The sequence below is a fragment of the Jaculus jaculus genome, chromosome 1 (genome assembly GCF_020740685.1).
Source record: "Jaculus jaculus isolate mJacJac1 chromosome 1, mJacJac1.mat.Y.cur, whole genome shotgun sequence".
Lineage (NCBI taxonomy): Eukaryota > Metazoa > Chordata > Mammalia > Rodentia > Dipodidae > Jaculus > Jaculus jaculus.
Genome location: NC_059102.1, coordinates 177120746 through 177142908, shown reverse-complemented (window position 1 = coordinate 177142908; position 22163 = coordinate 177120746). Strand labels below are relative to the sequence as shown.

General features: G+C 43.7%; 1 pseudogene; it reads left to right on the top strand.

Moving 5' to 3' along the window:
• Positions 1 to 16516: 16516 nt before the first annotated feature.
• On the top strand, positions 16517 to 17445 carry LOC123463629 (annotated as a pseudogene).
• The last annotated feature ends 4718 nt before the right edge of the window (positions 17446 to 22163 follow it).

Here is a 22163-nt window from a genome sequence, read left to right as displayed (position 1 = left end):
TTGTGGAAATCAGTGTGGAGGTTCCTAAAACAGCTAAAGATTGATCTACCATATGACCTAGTTACAGCAGTCCTAGGCATATATCCAAAGGACTCATCTCATTTCCTTAGAAATACGTGCTCAACCATGTTTATTGCTGCACAATTTATAATAGCTGGGAAATGGAACCAGCCTAATGTCCCTCAACTGATGAGTGGATAATGAAGATGTGGCACATTCATACAATGGAGTTCTACTCAGCGGTAAAGAAAAATGAAGTTACGAAATTTGCAGAAAAATGGATGGACCTGGAAAGGATTATACTAAGTGAGGTAACCCAGGCCCAGAAAGCCAAACGCCACATGTTCTCTCTCATATGTGGCTCCTAGCTACAGATGATTGGGCTTCTGCGTGAGAATGAAAATACTTAGTAGCATAGGCCAGTAAGTTAAAAAGGAGACATAAAGGGAAGAGAAAGGAAAGCAGGAGGGTACTTAATAGGTTGATATTGTATATATGTAAGTACAATGATTGTGATGGGGAGGTAATATGATGGAGAATGGAATTTCAAAGGGGAAAGTGTAGGGGGTGGGGAGGGAGGGAATTACCGTGGGATTTTTTATTTATAATCATGAAAAATGCTAATAAAAATTAAAAAAATTAAAAAAAAGAAAACAACAGAACCTACAGCAGATGTTACGAGAAATATATTCCTTATATGGAGCAGGAAGGAGAAAGAGAAAATTGGTTGCTTTGGGTTTTTTTCTACTTTGAGGTTTGCCACAGATTCTACAGAATTACTTAGGGCTCAACTTAGAAACCAAAATTCTACTTAAAGGAGCACTATAGAACTTCAGAGAAGAGGGAAGGTTTGGGGGTTTCTTCCAAGGCCGCTTTGGTCTGTGCAGCGCATAGGAGAGGAGCAGACCACGTGTACAGCTGCGAAGAGTTAGGCAGGTGCAGCCCCGGAACGTGGCCATGAAGTCCAGGAGGAAAAGCAGGCTTCAAAACACGATACGGATGGAACCCAGTTTTCAAGCAGAAAAGTCAGAACCGCTTGAAGCATGAGAAATAGACGCAGGGCTTAATTCGGACTATTTCTGAGTAACTTACATTTCACATGAAGTTCTTTACGTTTCTAAAATAGATGTTAATTTTCTACCCACTCTTTGTAAGACCCAATCCTAACTATTTTTTTAACTAAAGTACTGTCAACGCCATAGATATATATACACACACGTATATATTCCATCAGGTTCCGGGCTGGAAAACCCGCTTCGCAAGGAAAAGTTGGAGACAGGGCAAGTGGGGGAGGGAGCTAAGAAACGGGGGCCGAAGTACGGGGAGCCTACCTTAGCCTGAGAGATCGGACCGCAGACTTCACCGCCGGGAACCGGGGCCACGATCCAGGGGCCGCGCGCAGGCCCGGTGTCCGCTCGTCCCCAAGCGCCCCGGGCGCGCGGACAGCACCGGCCGCAGCACGTCCCGGCGGCCGCCCCGGAAACGACCCGGCGGGACGGACGGCGCGGAGCAGTCGGCAGGGGCCGCGGTGAAGCCGCAGCTGCGCGGGAGGCGGCTCTCCCCGGCCAGGGCGCGAGTCGTGCGGGGACTTCGGGCGGAACCCAGGCTCTCCTCGGGTCGTCCGCGGCTGCCGAGCGAGGGACCGGACCGCACGCACCGTCCCCACGGCCGGGGTCCCGGGAAGCGGCGCCGAGGAGAGCAGAGGAGCGGCTCCACGACGGGCACGCTGCCCACACACCCGCCGTGCGCCCGAGACCCAAAGCGCTCCTCCCGCCGCTTGCGGCCCCGCCAGCGCCCGCGCGGCCCGGAAGCCCGGAGCCCGGACGCCCACGCCCGCGGGTTCCCAGGCAACGCTAGGGGCGGGGCCCGGCTGCTGCCTGGGGCGCGGTCACCTGAGCAGCGGGGCTCCGGGGAGGAAGGACCCCAAACCTGGCCTCCTGCCGAGCCGCCTCCTTCCTGTTGACAGTGAAAGTCCTGGGGCTGTGCGGGCCTCCGCCAGAGACCTGAGAGCCAGGCTGAGCGGTGGAAATGAAAAGTCAGGGGAAGAAAGAAAAGCATAGGTTTTAATATATACATGTGCAAGCAGAGGGAGAGAGAGAGAGAGGGGACGGGCACCTCAGGGCCTCCAGCCACTGCAGAGGGACTCCAGATGCGCGCGCTACCTTGTGCATTACAGCTACCTTGTGAATTCCAGCTCAGCTTGGGCTAGAGTGAGACCCTACCTCGAAAAACCAAAACAATGCCAAAAATACCTGAGGGCGTTTACACTCCAGGCACCCCTCTAGTCTCCTTGAGCAAGAGCTCTGCCTTCCTTCTCTTAAGTTATGTCTATAGTCTAAGAAAACACTAAACTTAAAAAAATGCATGAGTATAACTACATAGAGAATTAATCTGTCAAGCGTGATGTTTTGTTCTAACCACATTTTTATTGCAAAACAATAGAAAACAGAAAATAATTCCATGGAGAAAATCTCACTAATTCATAACCTCAGCATTAAGAGTTTTCTGGCTTTCAACCCCAAGTTTCTGGGCTTTGTTTTCTGGCCCAATGTGGAAATTTGTATGATGTAGTTTTGGGGCAGAATTTCCACTGTTCCCTCCAACTCAACAATGTTCTTACTGAAAGATTAACCAGCTAGAGGTCACTGTTGAGCCTCACGCTGATGTTTGCAGCTGGACCAGAAATCAAAGACAGGGAAGAGAGGAATGAGACCAGGCTGCTGGACTTGACACTTTCCTTGGGCCTCAGCATCACCTCAGGTTTTCATTTCCCTCCTCTACCTTGGAAATGTCTTTTGAGATCGGAGAGAACGAGATTCAGTTAGAGAGGCGGTGTAAGGTCTATGGCCCAGTGGGGTGACTGCAGGTAAAATATCCTGTAGTAGTAGTAGGTAGGAGAGAGAATGTTGAATCTTCCCAGTAGTAAGAAATGGAAACAGGAGGCATAGCTCATGGGTACAGTGTTAGATGGAAGAAATGGAAACTATTTGAGGTGATGGGTTTGCCCGCTACCTTGATTTTATCATTGCTCATGGACAAGTATCAGATATCCTACTGGATTTGTGCCACGATGTGTATCTGGCTCACATGAGTTGTGGTGGTTTGATTCAGGTGTCCCCCATAAACCTAGGTGTTGTGAATGCTAGCTCCCCAGCTGATGGATATTTGGAAATTAATGTCTCCTGGAGGGAGTGTATTGTTGGGGGCGGGCTTAAGGGCTTTATATCCAGTTTCCCCATGCCAGTGTTTGGCACAACCTCCTGTTGCTGTGGTCTGTCTTATATTGGCCAGGGGGTGATGTCCACCCTTTGCTCATGCCATCGGTTTCCCCTGCCATCTTGGAGCTACCCCTCGAGCCTGTAAGCCAAAATAAATCTCTTTTTCCCAGAAGCTGCTCTTGGTTGGGTGATTTCTATAGCAATGTGAACCTGACTGCAACAGGTCGTTTGTGAATATACTATGCAAAGATGTTCCTCATTCTCCACACCTTGCCAGCATTTATTGTCATTTGATTTCTTTTGTTATTTTTTTAAATTTTTTGTTTTTATTTATTTGAGAGTGACAGATAGAGAAAGTAAGAGGCAGAGAAAGAGAGTGAGAGAGAGAGAGAATTGGCATGCGAGGGTATCCAACCACTGCAAATGAACTCCAGAAAAATGCGCCCCCTTGTGCATCTGGCTAAGGTGGGCCCTGCGTAATCGAGCCTCAAACCAGGGTACTTAGGCTTCATAGGCAAGCCCTTGACCACTAAGCCATCTCTCTAGCACTGAGTTCTTTTTTTTAAAATGTTTTATTGTTTATTTTTATTTATTTCTGTGAAGGCGACACAGAGAAGTAGGGAGAAAGAGAGAGAGAATGGGTGCGCCAGGGCTTCAGCCACTGCAAACAAACTCCAGATGTATGTGCCCGCTTGTGCATCTGCCTAACGTGGGTCCTGGGGAATCGAGACTCGAACCAGGGTCCCTAGGCTTCACAGGCAAGCGCTTAACCACTAAGCCATCTCTCCAGCCCTCTGGCCCTGATTTCTTGATGGTATCCATTCTGACATGAGTGAGATGGAATCTCAAATTTCTATAATTTTCATTTCCCTGAAGGCTAAGGATGTAGAAGATGTTTTAGATGCTAATTGGCCATTTGTATTTCTTCTTTTGAGAATTCTCTACTCTGCTCTATAGTCCAGTTTTTGATTGGGTTGTTTAATTTCTTATTTAGTCTTGAGAGTTCTTTATATATCCTAGATATTAATGCTCTGTCTGGTATATAGCTGGCAAATATATTCTCCCATTCTATAGGCTCCCTCTTGGCTCTATTCACAGTGTCTTCATTGTGCAGAGCTTTTCATCTCATGAGGCCCCAGTCGTTGATTTGTGATCTTATTTCCTGAGCAACTAGGGTTCTATTCAGAAAGTCCTGGCCTATATATTAAAGTCTTGCCCCTACTTTTTCCTCTAGCAGGTTCAAAGTTTCATTGAGAGAGATAATAATCTCTTTTCATGCTAGTACACATGGATTTCCAGTTTGCCCAGCACCATTTATAAAAGAGGCTATCTTTTCTCCAGTGAATAGTTTTGTCAATAATGTGGTGGGTGTGCTTATATCTGGGTCCTCTATTCTGTTCCATGCCCTTGATCTACATGTAGATTTTTGTGCCAGTACCATGCTGGTTTAGTTACTATGGCTCTGTAATATATTTTAAAATTGGGTATGGTGACATCGCCACCCTTATTTTTGTTGCTCAGAATTGCCACTTTGTGCATCTGGCTTTATGTGGGCACTGTGGAAAAGAATCCCAGGCATCAGGCTTTGAAAGTAAGTGACTTTGACCTCTGATCCATCTCTACAGCCCAATTCTTGGAGTTCTGCAGCTATGGATGTGATCAGAAAATTTTTGAAGGATTCCTCTCATGTTGAATGGAGAAAGTCCACATTTGTGTGGTGGAAACCATAGTCTCTAACCTGTAGTGAAGTATGGAGGTGCATCACTGAGCCATGCGTCTGGGTAGGCAGGAATCAGCATGATCCAGAGAAGAGCATATAGTATGGAGAAATGGCTCAGCAAGATCTATTAGTGAGGTAGGTGAATTAAGTAAGGAGGTAGAGGTAAGGAATGCAAAAAGAGGCTGCCATATGTCAGTTCGAAGAGACCAAGTAGTTGGGGAATGTCAGAGAGGGCCCTGAGTTGAATAAGACAAGAAGCAGGGGTGATCCCGTCCCCATGAAGCTGGAGTGAAAAGTGGTGAGGGTGTCCTTTAGAAGGCCATTTTTGTGCTCCACCTTTCCTGATGACTGAGGACCCCAAGCACAGTGGAACTTCCATGTGACATTAAGAGCTTTGCTAATGGCCTGTGTAATTTGACATACAAATTTGAGGTCATTATCTGTCTGGATGGAGGATGGGTCCCCAAACCAAGGAGTTATCTCGGTTGGAAGCTTTGCTATGACTATGGAAGGCTGTCTGTTAGTTGTAGGAAATGCCTCTACCCGTCCTGACAGAGAAGGTGTCAACCAGCACCAGAAAGTACTGGTGTCATTTACGAGGGTGCTTGCGAGTGGAATCAAGTTGCAGAGCTCTGCAGGCAGATGACCTCAGAACTGCTAAGTGGAAAAGCCAGGGCTAAGAATGGTTTGAGGGTTAGTTTTCTGGTATACGATGCAACTCAGAGATGTAGTTCTGAAAGTAGTTTCAGGTGAGGGTTTAAGTGAATATGGGTTTCAAGGAATTGAATGAGAGGGAGAGTTAGCTTTCAATTCAGTGTGGATTTATTTGAGGAAGTCTTCTACCTGGGAGGGCAGAAACAATTTTCCTGAAAGATAGCAGAAGGTTTCCCTAAAGGTTTCTCCTTCCTACTATTGATATGTGCGAATGTAAGAAGGTGGGACAAGTGACGAGTAGAAAAGGGCGTTGTGGGGTGTTCTGAGATCAGGGTGCTCAGGGTGATATGGCCATAGGACACTGGTCACTGTGGTATTTCCCGGACCAAGACAGTGTGTTGAGCCCAAATATTGGCCTACAGCCACATGAAATATAGCTTAGCTTCTGTCTTTCTTGTTTCATTAACAATGGATAATAGCAACTTTAGTGAATGGGAAATCTGACTCTTGGAAACTTTGCAATAATCTTGCCGTTTGCACTTGGGGTCTCCTTGAACATGAGCTATCTCCATTTCTTCCAAATCAGTGAATTTGAGTGAACAATATTGTAAGCATACTTGGAGTGTATATATGTTCATACGTTTATGCTCGGCTAAAGTGAACATTCTAATTAATGCTATGAGTGTGCCTGCTGAGAGGTAGTGCCAGGGATGGGAGAGGATTGGTCTCTAAGATCTTTCATTGTGGAAAGTGAATTCTGTGTCTTGGTATCCCTCCACAACAGCATACCAGCCTGGTAGGGAGGCTCTTTAGAGGAGCTCCCACCTAAAAACCAGTCTTGCACTTCTGGAATATGTTGTCCATGGGATGGTCATAGAGTCTAAGATGTCAGTGCAGGAATGCTGGAGGTCAGGAGGGAGGGGAGGGTTTGGAGTGAGTAGAGTGGCAGGATTAAGAGGAGGCAGAGGTTCAGCGACACTGAGGGATGAAGACGAACAGAATGGAGAGATTAGAGGCACCAAAGAGAGGTGGAAGACAGGGCACAGGGGCTGAGCATATTGGGTAATAGATGAGAAGAGAAGGCAAAGGTTGTGGTGAAAAGTAATACTTAAGGCTTCTGCAATATGAAGGGAGCCTGTGTCCAGGACCTTAAGGCAGGGGATCTGACCCTTATAAATAGAATCTAATTGTTTGGAAAAATATGCCAAAAATTTGTCAGTCTCCCACTGGTTGAGCTAAAGGAACTATGGCTTGCTTTGGGACACTATGGAGATAGAGGTGGAGATGATGGCAGAATTAAGTGAGAGAGTGGGCTGGAACCTGGGATAAAGCCTGTTTGTGGGGGGTTGTAGTGTACACTAGATGCTCAGGAGGGTCTCCTTTTCCTGCATCATGCAAGGGATTGGCAAAGATAATGACATTGGAAACTCAGAAGCCAAAAAAAAAAAAAAAAGCCTTAGAAGGAAAGGAAATATCCTTTAGTTTTGGGGCAGGGAACCACAGAAATGGACAGTTTCCAGTGGTCAGGAATTCCACAGGTTAATGACTAACACCAGGTAAGTCACCCAGGGGCATATGTGCTGAACTTTGGACCTGGATACCTAACATTACTGGTTGTCCAAGATGCTAAAGAGAGAAATGGTATGAATTTGGTAGAGGTCCTATGAGGATGAGCAAAGAAGCTGTTTATCCACACTAAATTATATTGTAGGAAGGAAAGAGAAACAAGGGAAGGGAAAATAAGCCTGTTTGTAGGATCAGACCAAAGAACTGGGGGCTGTGCCTACTCCCTTCAGGAAGAACTAACTGTCCAAGTGAGTGTTGAGAGGGATGGGATTCAGGGCAGCTCCAAGTGAAGACAAAGGGGTGAAGGGATGGTGAAGATGCCATCCTTGAGATCAAGGACTGAAAATGGGTGGTAGATGAGGAAACTTGAAAAGGGAGGAAATAGAGGTCAGGAACCAGAGGGTAGGTTGGTATTGTGTCAGGATTAATTTAGGATACCTAAAAGACCGGCAGATTTCTGTCAGAGTACTTGATGGCCCAGCAGAGGTTAGTGGTAAGACCCTACTGCTGAAGGCACCTTATATGGTTGACATGTAAAATGGAACGGCATGGCTGGAAGTTGGAAGAGAGTCAGTCCCCAGACAGTCAGCACATCTAGTGCCAGAAGGTGCTACATGGACAACTGAGGGAAATGACCAATATGTGTCCAAGCAACGCATGATCTAACCTACTTTGGAGCAAATAGCCTGTGTGATGGCCACATAAGTGAAATAGTGACACAAAGCCACGATGAGGAACCAACTGCTCTTGATTTGGCTAACTGATTCCCTCAGTGGAATGGGACCCATACCTGGAGCTGAGAAACAAGTCAGAACTATAACCAAACATAAGCTCACTCTGTAGTTTCAAGCTACCAACAATCATGGGCTATAAAAGGGTCTACATCTATTAAATTCTGTATAAAAAAAAAGTTAGGGTTATCTCATTTTTCCTGGTGGTAACCTACTCCCTGTTGGAGAATCTGCTTTTCTTTTTCAGATAGATGTAGATCCTAAGGAGAAAGCCACCCCATCATACCTCAATAGGGCCCCGGATGAAACTAAGAAAAATTGGCGAAACAAGCAAGAGTGCCGTTTCCCTGATGAACCAGATACCAACACAAGGGGATAGGAGATCAACATAGAGAAAAACCAACTCCTGCCAAATCAGAGTGCCAGAGCTCCAGAGGCCCCCAACAACTCATCACTGAAGCAGACCAAGAATGAACCCAACATGGCTCAGGGAAATTTTGCGGAAGAAGGGGCAGAATGTCAGAGCCACATGTTGGGTCAGGATATGCAGAGACATTTATCTTACCCTTAACTGTGGGTAACTCCACAATGCATGACCCATTTACCTCAACAAGGAGGGGCCAAGAGGAGGGGATAGGTCTTGGATGAGCCTAACTATGGTACCAAACTGACTGTATTTACTGAATACTAAACTATTTAATCAAATTAAAAATAATAATACAAAATGAAAAAAATGGCAAAAGTCCTGGAAAAAACAGTATTGACAATTCGGTTTTTATAGCAGGAATGGAAGTATTGGGGCTAGACAGATGGCTTAATGGTTAAGGTGCTTGCCTGCAAAGCCTAAGGACCCAGATTCGATTTCCCAGTAGCCACATAAGCCAGATGCACAAGGTGGTGCATACATCTGGAGTTTGTTTGCAATGGCTATAGGCTCTGGCTTGCTGATTCTCTCTCTCTCTCTCTCTCTCTCTCTCTCCATCATCATTAATAAAATACTTTTTAAAGAAGGGAATTATATGGGGAGTGTTCTAGTTATTTTTTCATTGCTTGAATAAAGTACTTGAACAAAATCAGCTAATGGGAGAAAAGTTTTTTTGTTGTTGCTATTGTTCATACAGGCTTACACTCTTGAGGGGAAGGATCATGATGACAAGGAAAGCATGTCATGCACAGAGGCTCACCACCTCTGCCATAGCAGGTAAAAAACAGAAGCCGGAGAATGAGCCAAGTTCTGGCAAAGAGGGCCAGCTATAATGCCATTAATCTTGCCCCCAATAACATGTCTCCTTCAGTAAGCTCCACCTCCCAAATTACCATCAGCTGGGAATCAAGTTTTCAGAACACATGAGCTTAGGAGGAACATCTGATTCAAACCATCAAAGGTGCATTGTTCAGCCGGGCTTGGTGGCACATGCGTTTCATCCCAGCATGTGGGAGGCAGAGGTAGGAGGATTTCCATGAGCTCAAGACCACCCTGAGACTCCATAGTGATTCCAGGTCAGCCTGAGCTAGAGTGAAACCCTACCTCAAGAAAACAAAAACAAACAAACAACAACAACAAAAAAAAAGGGTGCTTTATTCAGAATTGAAATATCAACAGAAATAAGGCAGAAGGTGGGTGCTTCAAGGCCCTGGAGCCCTCTAGGCTGAGTGGTGGGGAGTAACAGTGATAGAGTGGGAAGGGTCTTAAAGGAAGATTTTTAATGGGGCACAGTGGGAATTTTGATAGGGTGGCGACTACCCCAGATCACAGGGACAATTAGTGGCTCCATCCGGGATGAGTGCAGTGAGTTGGGGGTGGGTGCTTCAATACGGCATGAGAAAACGAATTGGGAATTGTTAACCAATACAGATATGGACAGCAGCTGCTAATTTGTGGAGAAGGTCCCATGCAGTAGAGGGAAGGGATAATTAGAAATGACCGAACGGAATGTTCAAAAATAATCCTATAAAGGGAGCAAACAGGTAGGAGAGTGAGATGGTGATTCTTGTTGGACTTTCAAGCCTATAACTGAGAAGTCTCAAAAGAATGCTTAAGTGGATTCCTTATAATCAGTTAAAAAGATATGCTCGCCCCAATATCCAAGAAAAAAAATGTTCTTACCTGCTACCTCATGACCACCTTGGGCTCCATGGACTCACTTGATGTAGGGGAAGGGATCCTGAGCACCTACAGTCATCTGTTGTAGCACCAACAAAGAGGGGAGATCATTAGACAGAAGAAGGAAGGAGGAAACAGACATTGTAAGGAACCTCAGATGTGAGTAAGACTCCTGATATGGACTGCCTATCTTCCAGTCCCCCGTTGGCTGCAGAGTGGGAGTGGCTGTGAAGATGGCCTTGGGTTAGGGCATGCTTTTGCCTAGTGCCCTCAAGTACCACATTGAAACAGGCTACCAGCTGGCAGGGGACTGGTTGTCAGTCATTTCCTTATGACTCTCAGGATGAAACTTGGACTGCTGAGACAGCTGATATTTTAAATGAATCCTTTTGGTTTTTAGAGATTATGCTTTTCCTTTTATTAAAACACCTGAAAGGCCTCATAGAGAAGGTCCCTTCTTGAAGTATGTGGACTCTCTTCTAGGCATTGTAACATTTTGAAAATATTGGGACAGATTTGAGATAAAGCTGTAACTGAAGATTGGTCCTCAGGGAATACAGAGGTGATGCTACTATGTTCTAATCTTGAGGAGAGAAGGCCAGGTTTTCCATAGATTCTTGAGTAATCTCTCTAAGTTTTTCTTAATTGGTTACCTATCAGCCTGTTTCTATCCTATCAGGAGGCATTTGGTCGTGTGATGCCTTCAGGCAAGTCACTCATCTCCCAGTTAATAAGTTCAATTAGGGCCCTGCATGGGACCAGCCATGGTGTATACTGTTTTCTGGGCTGGCATCCAACTATGAAGATGGTCAAAATGAGTTTTGGACAACCTCAAAATGTGTTCCTCTTCATCCAGTATAAAGGGTAGATATTAGGAAAATGTAAGTGTCATACAATGTCAGATTAAAAGACTGGACAATATGAACTGGATATTGAGTGGAATGTTCAGAAAAGTACCCAAAGAGTTCCCCACTTGAGTCAGACCAGACATGGAGAAGGGGAAATGGATTGCACAGTACCCTCACTACTTGCCTCTCAAGAGAGGGCAAGAGTGCCTATGACTGGTGAAGGCCAGGCAAAGAACAGTGAAGGAAGGGAAAGTCAGCACAAAGCAGCTCCTGTGAGTGCTTGGAAAGTAGTGGGTTGGTCGGGGAGAGGTGGTGAGTGAGTTGCCAAGCTGAAAGAATCAAGGGCATTGAGGTGGCTGAGGGAATTGGGGGACATGACAAGGCAGGTAATGGGGTATAAGGGAAGGGTCATCATAGGATGGAAGGGAGGCTCCTTGGAGGTAATGAGTCAATGAAGGAGTTTTCATCACAGACTAGGACCTAGGTGAGAAAAGATCATGGGCAAAGACAGGGACAGAAGAGAGGTAGAAGAAAGGCTAAATAAGGGACACTTCTTGTCCCTTGCCATTCCATTCCAGTCTATGAAGTTATCCAGGTCTTTAATAATTTGGAAACCAAATGTACCATTTTCAGTCCAGCCAGAACCATTGGTCCAATTTCATATTGTGGTCATTTACATGCAGTCAAAATGAGGCACGTGGACTTTATGTCTCCTTTTAAGTCAGTGGTATTAAGATTGTCCAGGAGACAATCCCACAGAGAGGCAGGTGAACTTTTGGAACATTGGGAGCCCACAGGCAAGGAGAAGGGCCAGGCCTTTATCGTAGGATCAAGCATCCCGGGTTAACAGACCGAATCTGAAAATCTTCTGGGAGGGGTTTCAGAAGGTAAACTGATGACCCAGAATAATCATGTTTGCATTGAAGAAGATAAGGGAGAAAGGTATGGAGTCCACGAACCTCGCTTCCCCTGACCCAGTTAGAATAGTATGGAAGCAGTCCCCTGCCATGCAGAAAGGAGAGAGAAGGGAGAAGGGCTTCAGGCTTGCTCTGGGCAATGCCCAAGGCTCCACAGCTGCACAAGTGGTGTGTTCTCTAGGACTATCCACCACCAGGCTTTAGATTTTCCCCAGAGCCAGGCCAGCCCATGTAGACTTAGCCTCTGGCATGTTCTGGAACCAAGCTGTCCTGAGCAACTGTAAATGGTGTTTTGACTATGGAAAACAGTGTGGATTCGTACAGAATAACTTAAAGATGGTATTATCACACAAAGCACAAATCCTATTTCAATCCAAAAGAATTGAAACCACAGAATGTAAGAGGTAGTACCCGATATGCTCATTGGATCATGACTCATGATAGTCAATTGGTAGTATAATTTAGATGTCATTTTATTAGATGACCATGGAAAGAAAATATGGTATGGATATACATACAATGGAATGCTATGTAGTCAGAAAAAAAGAATTCCTTTTTCCAGCCACAATCTGGAAAATCATGAGAAATGTAAATTAACTGAAATAATCCAGTTACAGACAGACAAATACAGTGTTAGTCTACTAACATGAGTTATCTGAAATATCTAGACTCAGAGAGCACAAGTTTAGTTGTCTTAAGTTAGAAAAAATGGGTAACTCAGAGTGACCATTCCACAGGTATAAAGATTCAGCTGTCCAACATGAAGATGTTCTGGAGATCCATACTGGGTTGAACATGGTCCAATAGTACCATCCTGTATTCTCAAAATTTTGGTAAAATGGTAGATCTTATCTTAAATGCTCAATATAATTTGAAAAACTCAAGAGGCAATAAATTAAATGTAACATATACATAATTAGGAGTATTTTTTAGCATTTAAATACTTAGAGTAAGCCTTTGTGGTTTTTCTCTAGTTTCAGTCACCTGTGGTCAACCGAGATCTGTAAAAGGTTAAATGAAAACTCTAGATTAAATCAAAAACTCTAGAGCTGGAGAGATGTTTTAGCACTTAAGGTGATTGCCTGCAAAACCCAAGGACCCAGGTTTGATTCCTCAAGATCCACGTAAGCAGATGCACAAGATGGTGCATATATCTGCCATTCATTTGCAATGGATAGAGGCTCTGGTGTGCTGATTTTCTCTCTATCTGCCTTCTCTCTCTCTCTGTCTCTGTCTCTGTCTCTCTCTCTCTCTCTCTCTCTCTCTCTCTCTCTCTTTTTCAAGGTAGGGTCTCACTCTGGTCCAGGCTGACCTGGAATTAACTCTGTAGTCTCAGGGTGGCTTTGAACTCACGGTGATCCTCCTACATCTGCCTCCCGAGTGCTGGGATTAAAGGCATGCGCCAACACGCCCAGCTCTCTCTCTTGAATAAAATGTTTTTAAACTCCAGAAATAACGTTTAGAGTTCTGGTCTGTTCCCTCCCTGTGAATACATCTGTATGTGAAGGCTTGGCAGTGTAGGATTTCCCCACTAGCCCCTGTCTGAAGCATTGTGTCCTCTTTGTGCAGCAGAGAGGAAATGCACACCCTGAACTCAGTGCAAGAATGGCACACTGGGAATTACTCTTAAAAAGGCTGACACTTCTGTAACTTCTGACAACTTCTGTCCTATATTTGGTGCTGGGAATCCTGCCATCTATTTCCTTTAACTGAAGGGGTCACTGATTGAATTGTCACCATTTCTAATGCAAATCAGGTGCATATTCTTGAACTGTTGCATTTTATTATTCCTAAAACAACCATCTCATTCAGGACAGCCATGTGTTCAGAGAGAAATCCATTCTTTGGATGATGAATGAGTCCTATAAATACTGCATATTCTAGGCCAGGCTCAATCATGTTGCAATTAGGAAAGAAGCCCCGGGAAGTTTTCAAAATTATAACTCAAACTACAGCTTAGACACATCTTTAAATGCACCCTAATTGCATTTCTAAAACTAGCCACTGATGATGATGTTTGTGGGACCCAAGTGGGAGAAAACAAATGACCTTGACTCCTGTCTTGGCAAAGATTTCAGCACAAACAATTACAAGTCCTCTGAGAGGGCAGAGTGTTAAGAGATTGTTCAATACATGAAAATCTATTTAAACCTTTTAGAAATAAGGAAGAATCACAGAGGAGGGTTTGTGAACCATGATGAGAGCAGAGCATGTATCAACAAGGGGAAGATTTGTTTAAGAGGCAATACTCTTAATCTTGATAGGATTCCAGCATTCCCTGGGATGAAAGGAATTCTCTCTCCACAATGTGGATGCTACTGAGGGAACAGAGAGCTTTGCCCACATTGGTAGAGAAAACAACGTCCAATCAAGCTGATTTGATTCATTATACATTTGCAATTGAATACACAGTTTTTAGATATGAGTAATTTGGCTTTTTCCCCAGTATATATACTTTGGATTGAGTGTAATTCAAAGATTATACAAGCATGTAAGCAACAAAGTGAATCAGAATTTAATCTTAAAACTATCAAAGTTCCTTACTGAAGTAGTTCATTTTCCAATTAAATCTTGACTGATAATGAAAAACAAGTAAACAAAATTATCAAACTTAGAGAATTGTCTATATAGATAATAATTTCAGTGTTGGTTTTCAGAGTCCATTGGAAATGTGTTGTCTATGCAGAGAGAAAAATAAAACCAACAATGCCTGCGCTCAATCTTAAAGCAGAGGAATCCACAGTAAATTAAACACAGGTCAGTGAAAAGTAATCTTATTTTTATCTATGTTTTGAGCAAAATAACTTGATTTAGCTTAATTACTCTTGCTAAAGTAGATTTAGTACTTATATATTTGATTTGAATTTGAGTATTTTGCTATGAATTCTAGATGTGGGCAAATCATGTGAAAATACTATTTGATGGAATGCCATCTGCAGTGTTGTCAAATGAGATACTGTGGCATGTGATTGACATCACTTTTTAAAGACTGTGATTGTTGTGTACCCCTGACTATTTAATACAGTTGTGTTTGTGATTTGTACAGTTCTCTCCTTTTTGTGACAGCCATGTTGATGCTTTAAAGTTAGATTTTGTGAACTCAATTCATTGAGAAGGATTATCAGTCATCACCTTCAAGAGCCACCTAGACATAGAAAATAACTCAGGGACTAATTTTCCTGAAAGAAACGTGTAGTTTTCTTCAGTTTCACTGAACTGAGATATCATGATTCTGACCTCTATACCAAGAAATTTGGGTAGGTATGTGTATGTGGGGAAGGGGGGCGGTTGTGCAGTGTGACTTTTAGAAAGGTTTGAGGAGAGAAGAATAAAATGGCACAAGAATATTAACGTCCCTCCTACTTTTTGGTAACAACTAACTTACTCTGGAAAATCCACATCTACATCATTTAAAAGAAAATAACACTTTTTGTATAACTCCAATGTTTGTTCCAGTTAGCAATGAAACCCAAAATTCATCTTATGTTGGCTGGTTTTATACCAAAATGGAAAAGTATATGATCTTAGATAACCATCTCATTTTAATAGGAAATGAAGGTTAACTTCATATCTCACGTAATTGCAATTATAAAATGAAAGGGGAGAGTAGAAAATTCTGAAGTCCTGAAGACAATCACATACGCAAGAAAAATTTAACCACAAGGACGATTTGTTTTTAGAATATGTGAACATTTTCTTTTCTTTTCTTTTTTTAATTTTTTTTTTTTTATTTGAGAGCGACAGACACAGAGAGAAAGACAGATAGAGGGAGAGAGAGAGAATGGGCGCGCCAGGGCTTCCAGCCTCTGCAAACAAACTCCAGACGCGTGCGCCCCCTTGTGCATCTGGCTAACATGGGACCTGGGGAACCGAGCCTGGAACCGGGGTCCTTACGCTTCACACGCAAGCGCTTAACCGCTAAACCATCTCTCCAGCCCTCTTTTATTTTATTTTTGACGTAGGGTCTCACTCTAGCCCAAGCTGACTTGAATAGTCTCTGTAGTCCCAGGCTGACCTTGAACTTATAGTGATCATCTTACTTCTACCTCCTGAGTGCTGGGATTAAAGGCGTGTGGCAGCATGCCCATGGAACATGTAAACTTTAAACGGGACTTTGTACCATCTGGATATGAACAACCAAAGATAGAGAGAAAAAGACCATGTAAGAAGGGACCTTAGAGACCCCGGTCTAACATCTAGAGCTGCTGAATACCGTATGCCAATTCGCTGTTGTGATGATAACTCCTTGATTCCAGAAAGGAAAATCTCTGTGCACAGCTCTGTTCTTCTCTCTTATGTGTGTGATATGACAGGGAGGCATGGGCCAGTGAACCCAGGCTGTATGGCTTTAACATGACTTGTATCTTCATTATCCAATACAACCCGACTTTAATACCATATTGTATTCATAACCCTAAATATGCTTGTTAATAGACAGGTATAACTTCAAAACAATTGACATTGATTTTTGGTCTAAAAAGCATAACAATGAGAGAAAGCCATGTTTGTGACTGTTCAGAGGAACATAAGAAAATAGTTACAAAAACACTGTTGTATTGTAGTGTTTATTAGTCACATGACCTACTACTGCTCATCTCTAAAACTCTATGCTATCTACAGAGGTAGGAGTAAAAGTGTACCATCCCTTTCAGGAACCAGAATTCACGAGATAATGAAGTGTTTTGTATTGAATTTAAAAATACTATAACTTCATAAATTTTTTTCACATCCCCATATACCTACAATTTGAATGAATGGATGGGAAGGATGGGAAATGTAACAGAATTCATCCTCCTGGGCTTGACCCAAGACCCAGATCTGCAGAAACTCTTATTCTTTGTGTGTTTAGTCATCTACTTGATCACCCTGGCAGGTAACAGGCTCATCTCAGTCACCATCTTCATCAGCCCAGCCCTGGGTTCTCCCATGTACTTTTTCCTGTCATACTTGTCCATTATCGATGGTTTCTACTCCTCTTCCATAGCACCCACGATGATCCTGAATTTAATCTCAAAAAACAGCACCATATCCTTTAATGGCTGCATGACTCAGCTTTTTGCTGAACACGTTTTTGCTGCAGCTGAAATCATCCTGTTAATTGCCATGGCCTATGATCGCTATGTAGCCATCTTCAAGCCCTTGCACTACATGACCATCATGAGCCGACCTGTGTGTATTTTCCTGGTGGGGGCAGCGGGGATTTTGGGGTAATTCATGGAGGGATACAGATTTTGTTTATGGCACAGTTGCCATTCTGTGGCCCCAATACTATTGATCACTTTATATGTGATTTAATTCTGCTCCTGGAGTTGGCCTGCACGGACACTCACACTCTGGGGCCCCTAATTGCTGCCAACAGCGGGTCACTGTGTTTTCTCACTTTTTCTATGCTGGCTGCTTCTTATGTCATCATCCTGCGCTCCCTTAGGAATCACAGTTCTGAGGGGCGTCGCAAAGCTCTATCCACCTGTGCCTCTCATATCACTGTGGTCATCTTATTCTTTGTACCTTGCTCATATCTGTACCTAAGACCCTGTACTTCCTTCCCCATGGAGAAGACTGTGACTGTGTTTTGTACCTTAGTAACACCCATGTTGAACCCTTTAATCTATACCCTTAGAAACAAAGAGATGAAAAGAGTTATGACAAGACTATTGGACCAAATAATGAAATCTGGTGATAAATAAGTCCTATAACTTTCATTCTTAGATAAAAATATCTAGCCCTGACTCATGTTGATTTGTTCTTCTCAAATTAAATTTTTGATAGTCAATTGTCCTCTCTGTATCAAATTTTAATTGGCTAATAATTGTGTTTATTATGGGTATAGTGTGAGAGTACATGCAGACCTTGTGTGTGACCAAATCAGGGCAACAACTATTTCCATCCATTAAATTTTTCTCATTTGTTTGTGTTTATCTTCTCTGCTTCAGTATAAAGTGAGTGAGTAGTTTCTGTGAACCATGACCCCTGCTGTACTGGGAATTTCTTGTTTCTGTGATAGTGTATTTGCTGCTCAGTATCTCACCTTGCAGCTTTTGTCCTTCTCCTTTCTAGTCTGTAGACATCACTGTTCCACTCTCACTCCCTATGTGATCAAACATCTTGCATTTGATATATGGTTGAGGACATGCAACATTTTGCTTTTTGCCCCTGATTTGTTTTCCTTATACCATGTCCTCTAGTTCCACCCATATTGCGAGAAATGATAGGATTTCATTCTCTTTTAAATATTTTCTTAACAGCCTTCATACATAAGAACAATATACCAGTCCCTCCCTCATCCCCCTCCTAAATCCCCTCTCCACTGACTCCTTTCTTCTTTCCAGCAAACCCTTCTTCTATTGTGATGTCATCATTTTCCATCCTCTTATGCAGGGCTTCTATAGGTAGCCTTAGCAGCTGTGATGCCAAGTGCCATGGCCACTTTGTGTCTGCAAGACAGTGTTGCAAAGTGCTCCTCCTCATCATCATTGGCTTTTATGTTCTTCTGCCATCCTTCCCACAGTGTTCCCTGAACTTTAGGGGAGGGAGTCTGATAAAGATTTCTTACTCTTTGCTAAACATTCCACTGTAGGATTTCATTAATTTTGTGGCTGAATAACATTCCAGTGAGAAAGCGTACATTTTCTTAATCCATTCTTCTATTGATGGAAACAATTTTTGTTAGTACATAACAAAGGACTGGACTGTAATATTTGCTAAGACACAGTAGCAGCAGTATCAAGAGGTCACAATGCTCCTAGAAGCCTTGATAAAACTAAATTTCCCTAAGATAAGAAGAAAAAATACATACAATATAAATACCATTTGGATTATATTATACTTATTCCAATATACTCATAACACAGATATTTTAATATTTTTAAAAAGCATTCATGACCATTAAATAGCCAAAGGCCCACACAGTCCTATTTTTGGCCTAATTATAAACATGAAACAGATCAATCACTGCATTTAGTAAAAGGGTGTATTTAAAAAAAGAAAAAGCATATTAAGGGAGCATAGAATAGTATGTCTTCAAGGAGGTGTTCATCAAAATATGGACTATATGACCAGCTACATACCATTCCCCAGTATTGATCTAAAGGACTCCAAGTCAAAATATGCAGATACACATTCACATGAATGTGTTTTGTAGCACTCTTCACAGTAGCTAAATTAGAGAACCGACCTACATATCCACAAGCAGAGGAATGAGCAAATAAAATGTGTTTGTAAACACAAAACAGCTTTTCAGCCATCAAGAACTGAGTTATGGGACTACAGGTCAAGTTGGCATCCGCCTAACCACACCGCACTTCCTGGGAAAGGAAAGGGAAGACATGAAGGGCTCATTGGGTCGTCCAGGGGGGAGCAGACTCTAATAGCCCTCCCGTGGGAGGGTGCAAGGATCAAAGAAGGGAATCAGCTGATTCCCACACTCTAGGGTAGCCCACCAGGTCCCCAATCTCCTCAGGCATCCATCCTAGCCGTACTTCCAGCCTCAGGTTCTTCCTGCAGTGAACACAGGCAAGGGGGCGCAGGCCAGCCGACCAGCATAGCTCTACCAGCACCTCCACGCTGGAGAATGCCTCCCACTCGCTGCTGCCCCCAACCACCCCTCCCCATGCACGGACCCAGGCCAGCGCAGCTCCACCCAGGAGAATGATAATGCACTATCTGCACCTCCCACCCCTGTGTGCAAACCCAAGCCAGCAGGCCAGCACAGCTCCTCTTGTGCCTCCAGGCTCATGAACGCCATCCCACTGACTGTCACCCTACGTCAACCATCCCCCTACGTGCACCCAGGCCAGCAGGTCAGCATAACCCCACCCATGCCTCCCGGCTCCCAAACACCATCCTACGTACTGCTGTTCCCCACCACGATGCATAGACCCAGGCCAGGAGGCCTGCATAGCTCCTAGGGCACCTCCGGGCTTGGGAACACTCACTGCCGCCTCCCCCACCCCAGTGCACAAACCCAGGCCAGTAGTCTAGCACACCCCCAGGGGACGTCCAGAGGAAACACCATCCCACTGGCCACCAGCGCCCCTCACCCCCATGCATGGACCTGAGTCAGCAGACCACCATAGCTCCACCCTCTCCTCCACATACATGTACACTGCACAGACCGAGGCCAGCAGGCTAGTGCTCCCCCAGGGGACTAATAGACCACCCACAGAATGGGAAAACTTTTGATGGCTGTACAACTGACAGAGACCTAATTTCTAGAATCTACAAAAAACTCAAAAACCTAAACACTAAAAAAATCAAACAACCCACTCACAAAATGTGGCAAAGAACAGTTCTCAGAGGAATAAATACAAATGCCAAACAGACACTTCAGAAAATATTCATCATCTCTAATCATCAGGGAAATGCAAATGAAAACAACTATGAGATTCCACCTTACCCCAGTAAAGATAGCAAACATTTAAAAAAATCAAATGAAAACAAATGCTGGAGAGGATGTGGAGAAATAGGAATCCTTATTCATTGTTGATAGGAATGTAAGATGGTACAATCACTATGGAAAGCAATATGGAGACTCCTAGAAAGGATGACTATAGAGTTACCAACAGACCCAGTTATTCCCCTTCTGAGAATGTATCCTAAAACCTCCATGTCTCAGTTCGGAGAAATTTTCTCAATCATATTTAAAGCTGCTCAACTCATAACAGCTAGAATCAACCCAACCAAGATGTGGTATATCTACAAAATGGAATTCTACACAGCAGTAAGGAGAAATGACACAATGAAATTTGGTTGAACCTGGAATAGATCATTGTCAGCGAACCCACCCAATCACAGAAACATAATTGTCACATGGTCTCACTCATCTGTGACTCCTAACCTGAACCTACCTGAGATACTGACATACCTAATAAGCATCTCGAGGCCCAGATATTTGGGAGGTTGGGGCAGCAGGGGAAGGTAAGGATGTGGGAGAGAGACACAAAATTGGACCCAAACAGCAATCCTAAAAGACAGACTAACTAGTTGAACCTTCATCAGGTCCTTAGAAGGAACACCTGAATCACAGGACCCTGGAGAGGATACAATGAAGACCAACCTTAATCTCCTGTTTCTCTCTCTCTCCCTTTTCTTTCTCCCTCTTCTCTCTACTCTATCTTCTCACTTATATTACCTATCTTTTTCTTCCTTCTTTTCCTTGGTGCTGGCCTGAAACCCCTAGTACCAGCATGTGACTAACATCCACAATGAGCTGTTAATCAGAGAGAACTATAAGGTTTCCCAAAAGATGACAGATTTCTGTCAGAGTACTTGATGACCCACCAAAGGTTAATGATAAAACCCTACTGCTAAAGACACCATATGCTGTTGGTATGGGACATGAACTGGCTTGAAGTTGGAAGAGTCAGTCCCCACACAGTTAGTTCATCTAGTGCCAGAAGCTGCTACATGAGTGACTGGGGGGAAATGACCAACATTTGTCTAAGCAACTTATGGTCTAAGCTACTCAGCAGCAAATAACCTAAGACAATGCTCACACAAGGGCAGTAGTGGCACATAGCCATGGTGGGTAACCAACTGCTCTTGATTTGGCTAACTGAACTGCTCAGTGGAATGGAACCCATAGCTGGAGCTGGGAAACAAGTCAGAACCACATCCAAAAAATGACCCCACACTACATTATCAGCTCCTACCAACCATGGGCTACAAGAGGGCCTACACCTATTAAATTCTCTCTAAAATAACAATTGTCCCATTTATTTGGTGCTGACTTCACTCTCCATTAGAGAATTTGCTTCTCTTTTCCAGTTGTACGCAGATCCTGAGAAGAGAATCAGCCTGTCGCACCTCATCACAGGCCCAGCTGAAACCAAGAGTGGGGAAATGAGCAAGAGTGCTGCGTTCTTGGTGAACCTGGTACCAGAAAAATGGTGAAGGAAATAACAGAGAACACTCAAACTCCTACCAAACCAGATATACAGAGACACAAAGGCTCCCAAAATCTCATCACTAAAGTAGACCTAAAATGAACCCAATATGGCTCAGGGAAATTTGTGGAAGAGGGAGGAAAGACTGTTAGAGCCAGATCATTATGCACAGAGCCATTGCCTCTTACTCTTTCCAGTTAGACCCTCTTCTAGTTTGATAAAATTTTCCGCCCTCCTCCATGTAGAAATGTTAATGAGCTCAATTATCAGGGACTGCATGGAGGCAGAGACAACAGCTGCAAGATCATGACATAACATTTCACGTCCAGAAGATACTGTCCCAAAGTGTTCCTCCGCATACTCTGGTTCTTACATTCCTTATGACTCTTGAACCTTGGAGGGAGTGATGGAGATGTCTCCACACTGAGAAGGCAACATGCTTTTTTTTCATCAATTTGACAAGTCTTCGGTCTCCCCAGTAGTCATATGAGGACTTTTTCCAAATATATGTGTAGAAGTGA